Source organism: Pelophylax lessonae (genome assembly GCF_965119305.1).
Source record: "Pelophylax lessonae genome assembly, chromosome: 4".
NCBI classification, from domain to species: Eukaryota; Metazoa; Chordata; class Amphibia; order Anura; family Ranidae; genus Pelophylax; species Pelophylax lessonae.
The window spans coordinates 393,008,022-393,027,211 of NC_138771.1; positions in this window are offsets into that span (position 1 = coordinate 393,008,022).

Consider the following 19,190-nt stretch of genomic DNA (forward strand, 5'->3'; position numbering starts at 1 on the left):
CCCACCCGCGGTCTGTCTGTCTGTCTGTCTGGCTGCCTTGCGACAGCAATAGAAGTCATGGGATTTGTTTTTGTTTTTTTAAAGACAAGCATGATTATCAAAGTTACTAGCATGTTGATTGAGTCTAATGGGATTTGTAGCTTGGGTCATCTGAACATCCTGTCAATGAAAGTCTATGGGCATTTTTTGGGTTTTTAATTTTAATTTTTAGGAAAACCGTAACTCAAACCAGTCTGAAAAGATATAGCACACCGAGTCAGAACAGTATGAAGGTCTGTGCCGAGTTTGGAGTATGTAGCTTGAACGGTCTAGGAGGAGTTAGTGTCCAAAAATTTACCGGCCAGAAAAATAAAAGAGAAGAAGAAGAAGAAGAATAACTAGAAAAAAAAGTTCGTCGAGACAAACTTTAAGTTGGCTTGAGAAAGCCTGACCAGAAAGTTTGAAAAGTTTAGATCGATCGATCGATAGATAGAAAAGGTTTGAAGATCGATCGATCGATAGAAAAGGTTTGACGATCGATCGATAGAAAAGGTTTGACGATCGATCAATAGATAGAAAAGGTTTGAAGATCGATCGATCGAAAAGGTTTGAAGATCGATCGATCGAAAAGGTTTGAAGATCGATCGATCAAAAAGGTTTGAAGATCGATCGATCGAAAAGGTTTGAAGATCGATCGATCAAAAAGGTTTGCTATCGAAAAGGTTTGAAGATTGATCGATCGAACAGGTTTGAAGATCGATCGATCGAAAAGGTTTGAAAATCGATCGATCAAAAAGGTTTGAAGATTGATCGATCGAAAAGGTTTGAAGATCGATCGATCGAAAAGGATTGCGATCGAAAAGGTTTGAAGATCGATCGATCGAACGAAAAGGTTTGAAGATCGATCGATCGAAAAGGTTTGAAGATCGATCGATAGATAGATAGATAGATAGATTAGATGAGTTTGAATGAGTTTACATTGATTAGCATCAAAGCTTGATTGAGTCTAATGGGATTTGGAGCTTGGGTCATCTGAACATTCTGTCAATGAAAGTCTATGGGCATTTTTTGGGTTTTTAATTTTAATTTTTAGGAAAACCGTAACTCAAACCAGTCTGAAAAGATATAGCACACCGAGTCAGAACAGTATGAAGGTCTGTGCCGAGTTTGGAGTATGTAGCTTGAACGGTCTAGGAGGAGATAGTGTCCAAAAATTTACCGGCCAGAAAAATAATAATAAGAAGAAGAAGAATAATAAGTTTAAATACAATATCAGTAAGTTGGCTCTTCCAAGCCAACTTAACTAGAAAAAAAAGTTTGAGACAAACTTTAAGTTGGCTTGAAAATGCCTGACCAGAAAGTTTGAAAAGTTTAGATCGATCGATCGATAGATAGAAAAGGTTTGAAGATCGATAGATAGATAGAAAAGGTTTGAAGATAGATAGATAGATAGATAGATAGATAGATAGATAGATAGATAGATAGATAGATAGATAGATAGAAAAGGTTTGACATTTTTTTTTACCGCCCCCCACCCGCGGTCTGTCTGTCTGCCTGTCTGGCTGGCTGTAGAAGTCATCGGATTTGTTTTTGTTTTTTTAAAGACAAGCTAAATAAAAAAAAACAAAAAAAAAATTTTTTACCGCCCCCCCACCCGCGGTCTGCCTGTCTGTCTGTCTGTCTGTCTGTCTGCCTTGCGACAGCAATAGAAGTCATCAGATTTGTTTTTGTTTTTTTAAAGACAAGCTAAATAGAAAAAAAAAAAAAAAAAAATTTACCGCCCCCCACCCGCGGTCTGTCTGTCTGTCTGCCTTGCGACAGCAAAAGAAGTCATCGGATTTGTTTTTGTTTTTTTAAAGACAAGCTAAATAGAAAAAACAAAAAAAAAAAAAAACAAAAAAAATTAAAAATATTACCGCCCCCCACACGCGGTCTGTCTGTCTGTCTGTCTGTGTGTCTGGATGCCTTGCGACAGCAATTGAAGTAATGGGATTTGTTTTTGTTTTTTTAAAGACAAGCATGATTATCAAAGTTACTAGCATGTTGATTGAGTCTAATGGGATTTGGAGCTTGGGTCATCTGAACATCCTGTCAATGAAAGTCTATGGGCATTTTTTGGGTTTTTAATTTTAATTTTTATGAAAACCGTAACTCAAACCAGTCTGAAAAGATATAGCACACCGAGTCAGAACAGTATGAAGGTCTGTGCCGAGTTTGGAGTATGTAGCTTGAATGGTCTAGGAGGAGATAGTGTCCAAAAATTTACCGGCCAGAAAAATAATAATAAGAAGAAGAAGAATAACTAGAAAAAAAAGTTCGTCGAGACAAACTTTAAGTTGGCTTGAGAAAGCCTGACCAGAAAGTTTGAAAAGTTTAGATCGATCGATCGATAGATAGAAAAGGTTTGAAGATCGATAGATAGATAGAAAAGGTTTGAAGATAGATAGATAGATAGATAGATAGATAGATAGATAGATAGATAGATAGATAGATAGATAGATAGATAGATAGATAGATAGATAGATAGATAGATAGATAGATAGATAGAAAAGGTTTGAAATTTTTTTTACCGCACCCCACCCGCGGTCTGTCTGCCTGTCTGGCTGGCTGCCTTGCGACAGCAATAGAAGTTATCGAATTTGTTTTTGTTTTTTTAAAAACAAGCTAAATAGAAAAAACATATAAAATTTTTTACCGCCCCCCACCCACGGTCTGTCTGTCTGCCTGTCTGTCTGCCTTGCGACAGCAATATAAGTCATCGGATTTGTTTTTGTTTTTTAAAGACAAGCTAAATAGAAAAAAAAAAAAAAAAAAAATTTTTACCGCCCCCACCCGCGGTCTGTCTGTCTGTCTGTCTGGCTGCCTTGCGACAGCAATAGAAGTCATCGGATTTGTTTTTGTTTTTTTTAAATACAAGCTAAATAGAAAAAAAAAAAAAAATTTTACCGCCCCCCACCCGCGGTCTGTCTGTCTGTCTCTCTGTCTGGCTGCCTTGCGACAGCAATAGAAGTCATCGAATTTGTTTTTGTTTTTTTAAAGACAAGCTAAATAGAAAAAAAAAAAAATTTTTACCGCCCCCCACCCGTGGTCTGTCTGTCTGCCTGTCTGTCTGCCTTGCTACAGCAATATAAGTCATCAGATTTGTTTTTGTTTTTTTAAAGACAAGCTAAATAGAAAAAACAAAAAAAAAAAAATTTTACCGCCCCCCACCCGCGGTCTGTCTGTCTGTCTGTCTGTCTGGCTGCCTTGCGACAGCAATAGAAGTCATCGGATTTGTTTTTTTAAATACAAGCTAAATAGAAAAAAAAAAAAAAATTTTTACCGCCCCCCACCCGCGGTCTGTCTGTCTGTCTGGCTGTCTGCCTTGCGACAGCAATATAAGTCATCGGATTTGTTTTTGTTTTTTTAAAGACAAGCTAAATAGAAAAAAAAAAAAAAAAAAAAAAAAAATTTTACCGCCCCCCACCCGCGATCTGTCTGTATGTCTGTCTGGCTGCCTTGCGACAGAAATAGAAGTCATCGAATTTGTTTTTGTTTTTTTAAAGACAAGCTAAATAGAAAAAAAAAAAATTTTACCGCCCCCCACCCGTGGTCTGTCTGTCTGCCTGTCTGTCTGCCTTGCTACAGCAATAGAAGTCATCGGATTTGTTTTTGTTTTTTTAAAGACAAGCTAAATAGAAAAAACGAAAAAAAAATTTTACCGCCCCCCACCCGCGGTCTGTCTGTCTGTCTGGCTGCCTTGCGACAGCAATAGAAGTCATCGGATTTGTTTTTGTTTTTTTAAATACAAGCTAAATAGAAAAAAAAATTTTTACCGCCCCCCACCCGCGGTCTGTCTGTCTGCCTGTCTGTCTGCCTTGCGACAGCAATAGATGTCATCGGATTTATTTTTGTTTTTTTAAAGACAAGCTACATAGAAAAAACAAAAAAAAAAAAAAAATTTTACCGCCCCCCCACCCGCGGTCTGTCTGTCTGCCTGTCTGCCTGTCTGTCTGTCCGCCTTGCGACAGCAATATAAGTCATCGGATTTGTTTTTGTTTTTTAAATACAAGCTAAATAGAAAAAAAAAAAAAATTTTACCGCCCCCCATCCGCGGTCTGTCTGTCTGCCTGTCTGTCTGCCTTGCGACAGTAATATAAGTCATCGGATTTATTTTTGTTTTTTAAAGACAAGCTACATAGAAAAAACAAAAAAAAAAAAAAAATTTTTACCGCCCCCCACCCGCAGTCTGTCTGTCTGCCTGTCTGTCTGTCCGCCTTGCGACAGCAATATAAGTCATCGGATTTGTTTTTGTTTTTTAAATACAAGCTAAATAGAAAAAAAAAAAAAAATTTTACCGCCCCCCCACCCGCGGTCTGTCTGTCTGTCTGCCTTGCGACAGCAATAGAAGTCATGGGATTTGTTTTAGTTTTTTTAAAGACAAGCTAAATAGAAAAAAAAAATTTTTACCGCCCCCCACCCGCGGTCTGTCTGCCTGTCTGTCTGTCTGCCTTGCGACAGCAATAGAAGTCATCGGATTTGTTTTTGTTTTTTAAAGACAAGCTAAATAGAAAAAACAAAAAAACAACAAAAAAAAAATTTTACCGCCCCCCACCCGCGGTCTGTCTGTCTGTCTGTCTGTCTGTCTGCCTTGCGACAGCAATAGAAGTCATGGGATTTGTTTTTGTTTTCTTAAAGACAAGCATGATTATCAAAGTTACTAGCATGTTGTTTGAGTCTAATGGGATTTGGAGGTTGGGTCATCTGAACATCCTGTCAATGAAAGTCTATGGGCATTTTTGGGGTTTTTAATTTTAATTTTTAGGAAAACCGTAACTCAAACCAGTCTGAAAAGATATAGCACACCGAGTCAGAACAGTATGAAGGTCTGTGCCGAGTTTGGAGTATGTAGCTTGAACGGTCTAGGAGGAGTTAGTGTCCAAAAATTTACCGGCCAGAAAAATAATAAGAAGAAGAAGAACTAGAAAAAAAAGTTTGAGACAAATTTTAAGTTGGCTTGAAAAAGCCTGACCAGAAAGTTTGAAAAGTTTAGATCGATCGATCGATAGAAAAGGTTTGAAGATCGATCGATAGAAAAGGTTTGAAGATCGATTGATAGATAGAAAAGGTTTGAAGATCGATCGATAGATAGAAAAGGTTTGAAGATCGATCGATCGATTGAAAAGGTTTGAATATCGATCGATCGATCGAAAAGGTTTGAAGATCGTTTGATCGATAGAAAAGGTTTAAAGATCGATCGATCGATAGAAAAGGTTTGAAGATCAATCGATCGATAGAAAAGGTTTGAAGATCGATCGATAGAAAAGGTTTGAAGATCGATCGATCGATAGAAAAGGTTTGAAGATCGATCGATTGATAGAAAAGGTTTGAAGATCGATCGATCGAAAAGGTTTGAAGATCGATCGATCGATCGAAAAGGTTTGAAGATCAATCGATCGATCAAAAATGTTTGAAGATCGACCAAAAATGTTTGAAGATCGATCGATCGATCAAAAATGTTTGAAGATCGATCGATCGAAAATGTTTGAAGATCGATCGATCGATCGAAAAGGTTTGAAGACCGATCGATCGAAAAGGTTTGAAGATCAATCGATCGATCAAAAATGTTTGAAGATCGATCGATCGATCAAAACTTTTTGAAGATCGATCGATCGATCAAAAATGTTTGAAGGTCGATCGATCGAAAATGTTTGAAGATCGATCGATCGAAAAGGTTTGAAGATCGATCGATCGAAAATGTTTGAAGATCGATCGATCGATCGAAAAGGTTTGAAGACCGATCAATCAAAAAGGTTTGAAGATCAATCGATTGATCGAAAAGGTTTGAAGATCGATCGATCGATAAGGTTTGAAGATCGATCAATCGAAAAGGTTTGAAGATCGATCGATCGAAAAGGTTTGAAGATTGATCGATCGATCGATAGAAAAGGTTTGAAGATCGATCGATCGATAGAAATGGTTTGAAGATCGATCGATCAAAAAGGTTTGAAGATCGATCGATCGATCAAAAAGGTTTGAAGATCGATCGATCGAAAAGGTTTGAAGATCGTTCGATAGAAAAGGTTTGAAGATCGATCGATCGAAAAGGCTTGCGATCGAAAAGGTTTGAAGATCGATCGATCGATCGAAAAGGTTTGAAGATCGATCGAAAAGGTTTGAAGATCGATTGATAGATAGATTAGATGAGTTTGAATGAGTTTACATTGATTAGCATCAAAGCTTGATTGAGTCTAATGGGATTTGGAGCTTGAGTCATCTGAACATCCTGTCAATGAAAGTCTATGGGCATTTTTTGGGTTTTTAATTTTAATTTTTAGGAACACCGTAACTCAAACCAGTCTGAAAAGATATAGCACACCGAGTCAGAACAGTATGAAGGTCTGTGCCGAGTTTGGAGTATGTAGCTTGAACGGTCTAGGAGGAGATAGTGTCCAAAAATTTACCGGCCAGAAAAATAATAAGAAGAAGAACTAGAAAAAAAAGTTTGTCGAGACAAACTTTAAGTTGGCTTGAGAAAGCCTGACCAGAAAGTTTGAAAAGTTTAGATTGATCGATCGATAGAAAAGGTTTGAAGATCGATCGATAGAAAGAAAAGGTTTGAAGATCGATCGATCGAAAAGGTTTGAAGATCGATCTATAGATAGAAAAGGTTTGAAGATCGATCGATAGATAGAAAAGGTTTGAAGAACGATCGATCGAAAAGGTTTAAAGATTGATCGATCGAAAAGGTTTGAAGAACGATCGATCGAAAAGGTTTGAAGATCGATCGATCGAAAAGGTTTGAAGATCGATCGATCGAAAAGGTTTGAAGATTGATCGATCGATTGAAAAGGTTTGAAGATCGATCGATAGAAAAGGTTTGAAGATCGATCGATAGATAGAAAGGTTTGAAGATCGATCGATAGATAGAAAAGGTTTGAAGATCGATCGATCGATAGAAAAGGTTTGAAGATCGATCGATCGAAAAGGTTTGAAGATCGATCGATCGATAGAAAAGGTTTGAAGATCGATCGATCGACCGAAAAGGTTTGAAGATCGATCGATCGAAAAGGTTTGAAGATCGATCGATCCATAGAAAAGGTTTGAAGATCGATCGATTGATCGATCGATAGAAAAGGTTTGAAGATCGATTGATCGATAGAAAATGTTTGAAGATCGATCGATTGAAAAGGTTTGAAGATCGATCGATCGATAGAAAAGGTTTGAAGATCGATCGATAGAAAAGGTTTGAAGATCGATCGATCAATAGAAAAGGTTTGAAGATCGATCGATCGATAGAAAAGGTTTGAAGATCGATCGATGGATCGAAAAGGTTTGAAGATCGATCGATCGAAAATGTTTGAAGATCGATCGATCGAAAAGGTTTCAAGATCGATCGATCAAAAATGTTTGAAGATCGATCGATCGAAAAGGTTTGAAGACCGATCGAAAAGGTTTGAAGATCAATCGATCGAAAAGGTTTGAAGATCGATCGATCGATAAGGTTTGAAGATCGATCAATCGATAAGGTTTGAAGATCGATCAATCGAAAAGGTTTGAAGATTGATCGATCGATCGATAGAAAAGGTTTGAAGATCGATCGATCGATAGAAACGGTTTGAAGATCGATCGATCGAAAAGGTTTGAAGATCAAACGATCGATCGAAAAGGTTTGAAGATCGATCGATCGATCGAAAAGGTTTGAAGATCGATCGATCGATCGAAAAGGTTTGAAGATCTATCGATCGATTGAAAAGGTTTGCGATCGAAAAGGTTTGAAGATCGATCGATCGATCGAAAAGGTTTGAAGATCGATCGATCGAAAAGGTTTGAAGATCGATTGATAGATAGATAGATAGATTAGATGAGTTTGAATGAGTTTACATTGATTAGCATCAAAGCTTGATTGAGTCTAATGGGATTTGGAGCTTGGGTCATCTGAACATCCTGTCAATGAAAGTCTATGGGCATTTTTTGGGTTTTTAATTTTAATTTTTAGGAAAACCGTAACTCAAACCAGTCTGAAAAGATATAGCACACCGAGTCAGAACAGTATGAAGGTCTGTGCCAAGTTTGGAGTATGTAGCTTGAACGGTCTAGGAGGAGTTAGTGTCCAAAAATTTAGCGGCCAGAAAAATAATAATAAGAAGAAGAAGAATAATAATAAGTTTAAATACAATATTAGGAAGTTGGCTTTTGCAAGCCAACTTAATAATAATAAGTTTAAATACAATATCAGTAAGTTGGCTCTTCCAAGCAATTTAATAATAATAAGTTTAAATACAATATCAGTAAGTTGGCTCTTCCAAGCCAACTTAATAACTAGAAAAAAAAGTTTGAGACAAACTTTAAGTTGGCTTGAAAAAGCCTGACCAGAAAGTTTGAAAAGTTTAGATCGATCGATCGATAGAAAAGGTTTGAAGATCGATCGATAGAAAGAAAAGGTTTGAAGATCGATTGATAGATAGAAAAGGTTTGAAGATCGATCGATAGATAGAAAAGGTTTGAAGATCGATCGATCGATTGAAAAGGTTTGAATATCGATCGATCGATCGAAAAGGTTTGAAGATCGATCGATCGATAGAAAAGGTTTGACGATCGATCGATAGAAAAGGTTTGACGATCGATCAATAGATAGAAAAGGTTTGAAGATCGATCGATCGAAAAGGTTTGAAGATCGATCGATCGAAAAGGTTTGAAGATCGATCGATCAAAAAGGTTTGAAGATCGATCGATCGAAAAGGTTTGAAGATCGATCGATCAAAAAGGTTTGCTATCGAAAAGGTTTGAAGATTGATCGATCGAACAGGTTTGAAGATCGATCGATCGAAAAGGTTTGAAAATCGATCGATCAAAAAGGTTTGAAGATTGATCGATCGAAAAGGTTTGAAGATCGATCGATCGAAAAGGATTGCGATCGAAAAGGTTTGAAGATCGATCGATCGAACGAAAAGGTTTGAAGATCGATCGATCGAAAAGGTTTGAAGATCGATCGATAGATAGATAGATAGATAGATTAGATGAGTTTGAATGAGTTTACATTGATTAGCATCAAAGCTTGATTGAGTCTAATGGGATTTGGAGCTTGGGTCATCTGAACATTCTGTCAATGAAAGTCTATGGGCATTTTTTGGGTTTTTAATTTTAATTTTTAGGAAAACCGTAACTCAAACCAGTCTGAAAAGATATAGCACACCGAGTCAGAACAGTATGAAGGTCTGTGCCGAGTTTGGAGTATGTAGCTTGAACGGTCTAGGAGGAGATAGTGTCCAAAAATTTACCGGCCAGAAAAATAATAATAAGAAGAAGAAGAATAATAAGTTTAAATACAATATCAGTAAGTTGGCTCTTCCAAGCCAACTTAACTAGAAAAAAAAGTTTGAGACAAACTTTAAGTTGGCTTGAAAATGCCTGACCAGAAAGTTTGAAAAGTTTAGATCGATCGATCGATAGATAGAAAAGGTTTGAAGATCGATAGATAGATAGAAAAGGTTTAGAAGATAGATAGATAGATAGATAGATAGATAGATAGATAGATAGATAGATAGATAGATAGATAGATAGATAGATAGAAAAGGTTTGACATTTTTTTTTACCGCCCCCCACCCGCGGTCTGTCTGTCTGCCTGTCTGGCTGGCTGTAGAAGTCATCGGATTTGTTTTTGTTTTTTTAAAGACAAGCTAAATAAAAAAAAACAAAAAAAAAATTTTTTACCGCCCCCCCACCCGCGGTCTGCCTGTCTGTCTGTCTGTCTGTCTGTCTGCCTTGCGACAGCAATAGAAGTCATCAGATTTGTTTTTGTTTTTTTAAAGACAAGCTAAATAGAAAAAAAAAAAAAAAAAAATTTACCGCCCCCCACCCGCGGTCTGTCTGTCTGTCTGCCTTGCGACAGCAAAAGAAGTCATCGGATTTGTTTTTGTTTTTTTAAAGACAAGCTAAATAGAAAAAACAAAAAAAAAAAAAAACAAAAAAAATTAAAAATATTACCGCCCCCCACACGCGGTCTGTCTGTCTGTCTGTCTGTGTGTCTGGATGCCTTGCGACAGCAATTGAAGTAATGGGATTTGTTTTTGTTTTTTTAAAGACAAGCATGATTATCAAAGTTACTAGCATGTTGATTGAGTCTAATGGGATTTGGAGCTTGGGTCATCTGAACATCCTGTCAATGAAAGTCTATGGGCATTTTTTGGGTTTTTAATTTTAATTTTTATGAAAACCGTAACTCAAACCAGTCTGAAAAGATATAGCACACCGAGTCAGAACAGTATGAAGGTCTGTGCCGAGTTTGGAGTATGTAGCTTGAATGGTCTAGGAGGAGATAGTGTCCAAAAATTTACCGGCCAGAAAAATAATAATAAGAAGAAGAAGAATAACTAGAAAAAAAAGTTCGTCGAGACAAACTTTAAGTTGGCTTGAGAAAGCCTGACCAGAAAGTTTGAAAAGTTTAGATCGATCGATCGATAGATAGAAAAGGTTTGAAGATCGATAGATAGATAGAAAAGGTTTGAAGATAGATAGATAGATAGATAGATAGATAGATAGATAGATAGATAGATAGATAGATAGATAGATAGATAGATAGATAGATAGATAGATAGATAGATAGATAGATAGAAAAGGTTTGAAATTTTTTTTACCGCACCCCACCCGCGGTCTGTCTGCCTGTCTGGCTGGCTGCCTTGCGACAGCAATAGAAGTTATCGAATTTGTTTTTGTTTTTTTAAAAACAAGCTAAATAGAAAAAACATATAAAATTTTTTACCGCCCCCCACCCACGGTCTGTCTGTCTGCCTGTCTGTCTGCCTTGCGACAGCAATATAAGTCATCGGATTTGTTTTTGTTTTTTAAAGACAAGCTAAATAGAAAAAAAAAAAAAAAAAAAATTTTTACCGCCCCCACCCGCGGTCTGTCTGTCTGTCTGTCTGGCTGCCTTGCGACAGCAATAGAAGTCATCGGATTTGTTTTTGTTTTTTTTAAATACAAGCTAAATAGAAAAAAAAAAAAAAAATTTTACCGCCCCCCACCCGCGGTCTGTCTGTCTGTCTCTCTGTCTGGCTGCCTTGCGACAGCAATAGAAGTCATCGAATTTGTTTTTGTTTTTTTAAAGACAAGCTAAATAGAAAAAAAAAAAAATTTTTACCGCCCCCCACCCGTGGTCTGTCTGTCTGCCTGTCTGTCTGCCTTGCTACAGCAATATAAGTCATCAGATTTGTTTTTGTTTTTTTAAAGACAAGCTAAATAGAAAAAACAAAAAAAAAAAAATTTTACCGCCCCCCACCCGCGGTCTGTCTGTCTGTCTGTCTGTCTGGCTGCCTTGCGACAGCAATAGAAGTCATCGGATTTGTTTTTTTAAATACAAGCTAAATAGAAAAAAAAAAAAAAATTTTTACCGCCCCCCACCCGCGGTCTGTCTGTCTGTCTGGCTGTCTGCCTTGCGACAGCAATATAAGTCATCGGATTTGTTTTTGTTTTTTTAAAGACAAGCTAAATAGAAAAAACAAAAAAAAAAAAAAAAAAAATTTTACCGCCCCCCACCCGCGATCTGTCTGTATGTCTGTCTGGCTGCCTTGCGACAGAAATAGAAGTCATCGAATTTGTTTTTGTTTTTTTAAAGACAAGCTAAATAGAAAAAAAAAAAATTTTACCGCCCCCCACCCGTGGTCTGTCTGTCTGCCTGTCTGTCTGCCTTGCTACAGCAATAGAAGTCATCGGATTTGTTTTTGTTTTTTTAAAGACAAGCTAAATAGAAAAAACGAAAAAATTTTTTTACCGCCCCCCACCCGCGGTCTGTCTGTCTGTCTGTCTGGCTGCCTTGCGACAGCAATAGAAGTCATCGGATTTGTTTTTGTTTTTTTAAATACAAGCTAAATAGAAAAAAAAATTTTTACCGCCCCCCACCCGCGGTCTGTCTGTCTGCCTGTCTGTCTGCCTTGCGACAGCAATAGATGTCATCGGATTTATTTTTGTTTTTTTAAAGACAAGCTACATAGAAAAAACAAAAAAAAAAAAAAAATTTTACCGCCCCCCCACCCGCGGTCTGTCTGTCTGCCTGTCTGCCTGTCTGTCTGTCCGCCTTGCGACAGCAATATAAGTCATCGGATTTGTTTTTGTTTTTTAAATACAAGCTAAATAGAAAAAAAAAAAAAATTTTACCGCCCCCCATCCGCGGTCTGTCTGTCTGCCTGTCTGTCTGCCTTGCGACAGTAATATAAGTCATCGGATTTATTTTTGTTTTTTAAAGACAAGCTACATAGAAAAAACAAAAAAAAAAAAAAAATTTTTACCGCCCCCCACCCGCAGTCTGTCTGTCTGCCTGTCTGTCTGTCCGCCTTGCGACAGCAATATAAGTCATCGGATTTGTTTTTGTTTTTTAAATACAAGCTAAATAGAAAAAAAAAAAAAAATTTTACCGCCCCCCCACCCGCGGTCTGTCTGTCTGTCTGCCTTGCGACAGCAATAGAAGTCATGGGATTTGTTTTAGTTTTTTTAAAGACAAGCTAAATAGAAAAAAAAATTTTTTACCGCCCCCCACCCGCGGTCTGTCTGCCTGTCTGTCTGTCTGCCTTGCGACAGCAATAGAAGTCATCGGATTTGTTTTTGTTTTTTAAAGACAAGCTAAATAGAAAAAACAAAAAAACAACAAAAAAAAAATTTTACCGCCCCCCACCCGCGGTCTGTCTGTCTGTCTGTCTGTCTGTCTGCCTTGCGACAGCAATAGAAGTCATGGGATTTGTTTTTGTTTTCTTAAAGACAAGCATGATTATCAAAGTTACTAGCATGTTGTTTGAGTCTAATGGGATTTGGAGGTTGGGTCATCTGAACATCCTGTCAATGAAAGTCTATGGGCATTTTTGGGGTTTTTAATTTTAATTTTTAGGAAAACCGTAACTCAAACCAGTCTGAAAAGATATAGCACACCGAGTCAGAACAGTATGAAGGTCTGTGCCGAGTTTGGAGTATGTAGCTTGAACGGTCTAGGAGGAGTTAGTGTCCAAAAATTTACCGGCCAGAAAAATAATAAGAAGAAGAAGAACTAGAAAAAAAAGTTTGAGACAAATTTTAAGTTGGCTTGAAAAAGCCTGACCAGAAAGTTTGAAAAGTTTAGATCGATCGATCGATAGAAAAGGTTTGAAGATCGATCGATAGAAAAGGTTTGAAGATCGATTGATAGATAGAAAAGGTTTGAAGATCGATCGATAGATAGAAAAGGTTTGAAGATCGATCGATCGATTGAAAAGGTTTGAATATCGATCGATCGATCGAAAAGGTTTGAAGATCGTTTGATCGATAGAAAAGGTTTAAAGATCGATCGATCGATAGAAAAGGTTTGAAGATCAATCGATCGATAGAAAAGGTTTGAAGATCGATCGATAGAAAAGGTTTGAAGATCGATCGATCGATAGAAAAGGTTTGAAGATCGATCGATTGATAGAAAAGGTTTGAAGATCGATCGATCGAAAAGGTTTGAAGATCGATCGATCGATCGAAAAGGTTTGAAGATCAATCGATCGATCAAAAATGTTTGAAGATCGACCAAAAATGTTTGAAGATCGATCGATCGATCAAAAATGTTTGAAGATCGATCGATCGAAAATGTTTGAAGATCGATCGATCGATCGAAAAGGTTTGAAGACCGATCGATCGAAAAGGTTTGAAGATCAATCGATCGATCAAAAATGTTTGAAGATCGATCGATCGATCAAAACTTTTTGAAGATCGATCGATCGATCAAAAATGTTTGAAGGTCGATCGATCGAAAATGTTTGAAGATCGATCGATCGAAAAGGTTTGAAGATCGATCGATCGAAAATGTTTGAAGATCGATCGATCGATCGAAAAGGTTTGAAGACCGATCAATCAAAAAGGTTTGAAGATCAATCGATTGATCGAAAAGGTTTGAAGATCGATCGATCGATAAGGTTTGAAGATCGATCAATCGAAAAGGTTTGAAGATCGATCGATCGAAAAGGTTTGAAGATTGATCGATCGATCGATAGAAAAGGTTTGAAGATCGATCGATCGATAGAAATGGTTTGAAGATCGATCGATCAAAAAGGTTTGAAGATCGATCGATCGATCAAAAAGGTTTGAAGATCGATCGATCGAAAAGGTTTGAAGATCGTTCGATAGAAAAGGTTTGAAGATCGATCGATCGAAAAGGCTTGCGATCGAAAAGGTTTGAAGATCGATCGATCGATCGAAAAGGTTTGAAGATCGATCGATCGATCGAAAAGGTTTGAAGATCGATTGATAGATAGATTAGATGAGTTTGAATGAGTTTACATTGATTAGCATCAAAGCTTGATTGAGTCTAATGGGATTTGGAGCTTGAGTCATCTGAACATCCTGTCAATGAAAGTCTATGGGCATTTTTTGGGTTTTTAATTTTAATTTTTAGGAACACCGTAACTCAAACCAGTCTGAAAAGATATAGCACACCGAGTCAGAACAGTATGAAGGTCTGTGCCGAGTTTGGAGTATGTAGCTTGAACGGTCTAGGAGGAGATAGTGTCCAAAAATTTACCGGCCAGAAAAATAATAAGAAGAAGAACTAGAAAAAAAAGTTTGTCGAGACAAACTTTAAGTTGGCTTGAGAAAGCCTGACCAGAAAGTTTGAAAAGTTTAGATTGATCGATCGATAGAAAAGGTTTGAAGATCGATCGATAGAAAGAAAAGGTTTGAAGATCGATCGATCGAAAAGGTTTGAAGATCGATCTATAGATAGAAAAGGTTTGAAGATCGATCGATAGATAGAAAAGGTTTGAAGAACGATCGATCGAAAAGGTTTAAAGATTGATCGATCGAAAAGGTTTGAAGAACGATCGATCGAAAAGGTTTGAAGATCGATCGATCGAAAAGGTTTGAAGATCGATCGATCGAAAAGGTTTGAAGATTGATCGATCGATTGAAAAGGTTTGAAGATCGATCGATAGAAAAGGTTTGAAGATCGATCGATAGATAGAAAGGTTTGAAGATCGATCGATAGATAGAAAAGGTTTGAAGATCGATCGATCGATAGAAAAGGTTTGAAGATCGATCGATCGAAAAGGTTTGAAGATCGATCGATCGATAGAAAAGGTTTGAAGATCGATCGATCGACCGAAAAGGTTTGAAGATCGATCGATCGAAAAGGTTTGAAGATCGATCGATCCATAGAAAAGGTTTGAAGATCGATCGATTGATCGATCGATAGAAAAGGTTTGAAGATCGATTGATCGATAGAAAATGTTTGAAGATCGATCGATTGAAAAGGTTTGAAGATCGATCGATCGATAGAAAAGGTTTGAAGATCGATCGATAGAAAAGGTTTGAAGATCGATCGATCAATAGAAAAGGTTTGAAGATCGATCGATCGATAGAAAAGGTTTGAAGATCGATCGATGGATCGAAAAGGTTTGAAGATCGATCGATCGAAAATGTTTGAAGATCGATCGATCGAAAAGGTTTCAAGATCGATCGATCAAAAATGTTTGAAGATCGATCGATCGAAAAGGTTTGAAGACCGATCGAAAAGGTTTGAAGATCAATCGATCGAAAAGGTTTGAAGATCGATCGATCGATAAGGTTTGAAGATCGATCAATCGATAAGGTTTGAAGATCGATCAATCGAAAAGGTTTGAAGATTGATCGATCGATCGATAGAAAAGGTTTGAAGATCGATCGATCGATAGAAACGGTTTGAAGATCGATCGATCGAAAAGGTTTGAAGATCAAACGATCGATCGAAAAGGTTTGAAGATCGATCGATCGATCGAAAAGGTTTGAAGATCGATCGATCGATCGAAAAGGTTTGAAGATCTATCGATCGATTGAAAAGGTTTGCGATCGAAAAGGTTTGAAGATCGATCGATCGATCGAAAAGGTTTGAAGATCGATCGATCGAAAAGGTTTGAAGATCGATTGATAGATAGATAGATAGATTAGATGAGTTTGAATGAGTTTACATTGATTAGCATCAAAGCTTGATTGAGTCTAATGGGATTTGGAGCTTGGGTCATCTGAACATCCTGTCAATGAAAGTCTATGGGCATTTTTTGGGTTTTTAATTTTAATTTTTAGGAAAACCGTAACTCAAACCAGTCTGAAAAGATATAGCACACCGAGTCAGAACAGTATGAAGGTCTGTGCCAAGTTTGGAGTATGTAGCTTGAACGGTCTAGGAGGAGTTAGTGTCCAAAAATTTAGCGGCCAGAAAAATAATAATAAGAAGAAGAAGAATAATAATAAGTTTAAATACAATATTAGGAAGTTGGCTTTTGCAAGCCAACTTAATAATAATAAGTTTAAATACAATATCAGTAAGTTGGCTCTTCCAAGCAATTTAATAATAATAAGTTTAAATACAATATCAGTAAGTTGGCTCTTCCAAGCCAACTTAATAACTAGAAAAAAAAGTTTGAGACAAACTTTAAGTTGGCTTGAAAAAGCCTGACCAGAAAGTTTGAAAAGTTTAGATCGATCGATCGATAGAAAAGGTTTGAAGATCGATCGATAGAAAGAAAAGGTTTGAAGATCGATTGATAGATAGAAAAGGTTTGAAGATCGATCGATAGATAGAAAAGGTTTGAAGATCGATCGATCGATTGAAAAGGTTTGAATATCGATCGATCGATCGAAAAGGTTTGAAGATCGATCGATCGATAGAAAAGGTTTGAAGATCGATCGATCTTCAGAAAAGGTTTGAAGATCGATCGATCGATAGAAAAGGTTTGAAGATCGATCGATCGATAGAAAAGGTTTGAAGATCGATCGATAGAAAAGGTTTGAAGATCGATCGATAGAAAAGGTTTGAAGATCGATCGATTGATAGAAAAGGTTTGAAGATCGATCGATCGATAGAAAAGGTTTGAAGATCGATCGATCGATCGAAAAGGTTTGAAGATCGATCGATCGATCGAAAAGGTTTGAAGATCGATCGATCGATCAAAAATGTTTGAAGATCGATCAAAAATGTTTGAAGATCGATCGATCGATCAAAAATGTTTGAAGATCGATCGATCGAAAATGTTTGAAGATCGATCGATCGATCGAAAAGGTTTGAAGACCGATCGATCGAAAAGGTTTGAAGATCAATCGATCGATCAAAAATGTTTGAAGATCGATCGATCGATCGATCAAAATTTTTTGAAGATCGATCGATCGATCAAAAATGTTTGAAGATCGATCGATCAAAAATGTTTGAAGATCGATCGATCGAAAAGGTTTGACGATCGATCGATCGAAAATGTTTGAAGATCGATCGATCGATCGAAAAGGTTTGAAGACCGATCGATCAAAAAGGTTTGAAGATCAATTGATTGATCGAAAAGGTTTGAAGATCGATCGATCGATAAGGTTTGAAGATCGATCGATCGATAAGGTTTGAAGATCGATCAATCGAAAAGGTTTGAAGATCGATCGATCGAAAAGGTTTGAAGATTGATCGATCGATCGATAGAAAAGGTTTGAAGATCGATCGATCGATAGAAAAGGTTTGAAGATCGATCGATCGAAAAGGTTTGAAGATCGATCGATCGAAAAGGTTTGAAGATCGATCGATAGAAAAGGTTTGAAGATCGATCGATCGAAAAGGCTTGCGATCGAAAAGGTTTGAAGATCGATCGATCGATCGAAAAGGTTTGAAGATCGATCGATTGATCGAAAAGCTTTAAAGATCGATTGATAGATAGATTAGATGAGTTTGAATGAGTTTACATTGATTAGCATCAAAGCTTGATTGAGTCTAATGGGATTTGGAGCTTGGGTCATCTGAACATCCTGTCAATGAAAGTCTATGGGCATTTTTTGGGTTTTTAATTTTAATTTTTAGGAAAACCGTAACTCAAACCAGTCTGAAAAGATATAGCACACCGAGTCAGAACAGTATGAAGGTCTGTGCCGAGTTTGGAGTATGTAGCTTGAACGGTCTAGGAGGAGATAGTGTCCAAAAATTTACCGGCCAGAAAAATAATAATAAGAAGAAGAAGAATAATAACTAGAAAAAAAAGTTGGAGACAAACTTTAAGTTGGCTTGAAAAAGCCTGACCAGAAAGTTTGAAAAGTTTAGATCGATCGATCAATAGAAAAGGTTTGAAGATCGATCGATAGAAAGAAAAGGTTTGAAGATCGATTGATAGATAGAAAAGGTTTGAAGATCGATCTATAGATAGAAAAGGTTTGAAGATCGATCGATCGATTGAAAAGGTTTGAACATCGATCGATCGAAAAGGTTTGAAGATCGATCGATCGATAGAAAAGGTTTGAAGATCGATCGATCGATAGAAAAGGTTTGAAGATCGATCGATAGATAGAAAAGGTTTGAAGATCGATAGATAGAAAAGGTTTGAAGATCGATCGATCGATAGAAAAGGTTTGAAGATCGATAGATAGATAGAAAAGGTTTGAAGATAGATAGATAGATAGATAGATAGATAGATAGATAGATAGATAGATAGATAGATAGATAGATAGATAGATAGATAGATAGATAGATAGATAGATAGATAGATAGATAGATAGATAGATAGATAGATATATAGATAGAAAAGGTTTGAAATTTTTTTTACCGCCCCCCACCCGCGGTCTGTCTGCCTGTCTGGCTGGCTGCCTTGCGACAGCAATATAAGTCATCGAATTTGTTTTTGTTTTTTTAAATACAAGCTAAATAGAAAAAAAAAAAATAATTTACCGCCCCCCCACCCGCGGTCTGTCTGTCTGTCTGCCTTGCGACAGCAATATAAGTCATCGAATTTGTTTTTGTTTTTTTAAAGACAAGCTAAATAGAAAAAAAAAAAAAATTTTACCGCCCCCCCACCCGCGGTCTGTCTGTCTGTCTGTCTGGCTGCCTTGCGACAGCAATATAAGTCATCGGATTTGTTTTTGTTTTTTTAAATACAAGCTAAATAGAAAAAAAAAAAAAATTTACCGCCCCCCCACCCGCGGTCTGTCTGTCTGCCTTGCGACAGCAATATAAGTCATCAAATTTGTTTTTGTTTTTTTAAAGACAAGCTAAATAGAAAAAAAAAATTTTACTGCCCCCCACCCGCGGGGTCTGTCTGTCTGCCTGTCTGTCTGCCTTGCGACAGCAATATAAGTCATCGAATTTGTTTTTGTTTTTTTAAAGACAAGCTTAATAGAAAAAAAAAAAAAAATTTTACCGCCCCCCACCCGCGGGGTCTGTCTGTCTGCCTGTCTGTCTGCCTTGCGACAGCAATATAAGTCATCGAATTTGTTTTTTTAAAGACAAGCTAAAT